Source organism: Atta colombica, unplaced genomic scaffold (genome assembly GCF_001594045.1).
Source record: "Atta colombica isolate Treedump-2 unplaced genomic scaffold, Acol1.0 scaffold1, whole genome shotgun sequence".
NCBI classification, from domain to species: Eukaryota; Metazoa; Arthropoda; class Insecta; order Hymenoptera; family Formicidae; genus Atta; species Atta colombica.
Window position 1 is genome coordinate 1,068,316 of NW_017259183.1, and position 2,910 is coordinate 1,071,225.

Sequence of the window (2,910 nt, forward strand, 5' to 3'; positions counted from 1 at the left end):
TGAATAGTCACTAACAAGGAAAGGCTTCCAGATATCTTTCTCCGATTATAATAAAACTTAGTGGGTTTGTAGAAGGAATAAAAATATTTGATATGTATTTTTTTTATCAGCAACCAAACATGTTTAATGAGTAAAATCAGTCCTCGGAAATCAGCCAAATATTTATTGTTTTTTGGTTATAATTTCTGAACAAACTATAATAACGTAATAATTAATATACAAAGTGTACATGAATTTCGAAAGCTGTCTATTCGTATAAAAATTAACCAGGTATGCTCATCTATATTTCTAACATTTCCGAAATCATCAGTACAAATATAATCCTAGCGAATAGGTCTTCGCAATGTTACACCGGGGAATTTATAGAGACTAATATTTAAAAGACGACTCAAACAATTTGGCGTACAACGTCAGATTTTGATATTCTGTACTATATATACAGAATATAATATTGTAAATATGTACAGAATATAATATCGTAAATATGTAGAATATAATTTCATAAATATGTACAATATTTACGAAATTATGTGATTATGCTTCGTTCAAAAGTTATTTAAAAAATGAAAATTTAATCAATTTTCGAAGAATAATTTCATTCCTTAAATTTATTTAATTGCCAATAAAAAAATATGAATATTTTTATTCCATCTACAAATTCATCAAGTTTCATTAAAATCGGTGAGACTTGAGAGCCTTTCCTAGTAAGTAAGATATATACATTACATGACTCACAGTATGATCCATTTAAAATTTAAAAACCTTACATGTTGCAGCAATATTGCAAAGATTTTGCAGCGGTATTGCTTCTGTGCTATGGGATGCTGTGTATGGAATGCTATTCCTAATAAAAACTGGGTCGAAAAGTCCTCTATTATTGTGCAATTTTTGCAATAATTAATAAGATATTAATTTCTAAAAATTACCGAATAAACGGATAAATCGATAAATATACAAAACAATTTTAATTATCTTTCAATGTTCTTCGTGAAATATTTTGAAGACGTTTCTTAGAAAGAACTCTTAAAGTTGTCTTATCGATTTTAGACATTTTGTTCATTGAGTAACCAAAGAAAGATGTTGCGAAGATTGCAAAATGTAGAGAACTTTTCAACTCAGTTTTTTATTAGGAATAGCACTATATTAGTGTTATTTATTAATTATAATTAGAGTGTTATTTCAGATACACCCTGTATAGAGATCTTCTATACAAATTGCTCGCTGAATCTAGATTATCATGATAAGTTCGAAATTTTGATTCGATGTTTTTAATATGCCATTCGACTGTCATTCTGGCTTATTAAAAATTCTTAGAACTCCACATATTTAGGAGAATGAAAAAAATAAAAGAAATGATTTGTAACAAGTTTTTAACCTAATTCAAAATTCTATTTAAATATAAATAATAATATTGTAATAACAAGTACAAATAGTGAATAATCTTCCAAAAACTTAAATTCCCTTCGATTTTGTCGATTGGTATACTATACAAGTAGCTCAACGATGACAACTGGTAAAAATTTATTTTTGTAATGTAGAATTGAATGTAACATACATAACAAGAAATAATCTTGTCAAACATCACAGCGCAATAAAAATTTTTAAATTAAGAAGGCATTATTTTCTTAATTACATTACTGTTAGAAATGTAACCATGAGCTTCCTGTAAATGAAGCTCATAGTTATGAACGAAATTAAAAATAATGAATGATTTGACTGAAAATTAAGTTACAGTAATTATTTAAATATAATGAACATGTACATTAAATTTATGAAAAATACATTAAATTTTATGTATATAAATATACTTTTTAATTATAAATACATTAAATTTAATGTAATATCTTGAAATTAAGTTCAAATTGTGTAACTTAAAAGTTAATGATATTTAAGAATATTTCTAATAGTAATTCAAGCAATTAATTTTTTTAATACCTTTGATATCACGTATATTGTATCAGTGCTGATTACATATTTTGATAATGAGATAATTACATATATATGTACTTTGATAATATTGAGATATCGCCACTTTTAAATTTCAAGGTCTTGATTGATAATGAAAGATTATATCAAATTATTCGATGAATTGATTGGTACCATAGTTATTTATAATTTTGATAAAAAACTTTTTACGCTTTTAGTTATTTATGATGGTAACAATTTTGTAATTTAAATTATAATAAACTCAACGTTTTTTAAAACAAACTCTAATATTTCTCTTCTTTTACTATCACATAATAAGAATTAAAAAATAAATATTTAAATTAGAAGTTATAAACATTTAACTTAAAAAGCTATAATTTTTAAAATAATGTACTCATATAACACTGCATTGAATAGCTACAGTAAATTCCTATTCTAACGAACATCTCGAGAAATCAATTAAATTGCGAATCATTTTATGATCTTTTCATAGCATAAAATGATAAAAATTTTAATAACAAAACTTTTTTTTGTAATCGCTGTCTAATCAAGAATTACCTTGACTTACATCTTAACTAACATTTTATTTCTATATTCATAAATCTTTTTATCTATAATATATAGTATAAGTCATTCAGTTCTTGATGAAATCAAATGATAAGAACATTAAATTTTTGACAAAAATTTCAATTCCCTTACATTATTATAGTCTGTCATTTCCTTACATAAGCTCGTAAAACTTATCAATTTATATTTACGTAAAAATTTTTCATTGCTTGTAATCAAATCTAATGAAAGCAATAATTCTTTTAATAATTTTTATAATTCTCTCTTTCGAACTTTAATGAAAAATATATTTTTCCAAGACTATCGCAGTTTCGTATATATGAATATCTGAGACTAAAAGTCTTCCAACACACTTTTAATAAATAACACAAAAATTATAATAAATTTTATAATTTAAAACATATATTAATATAATAA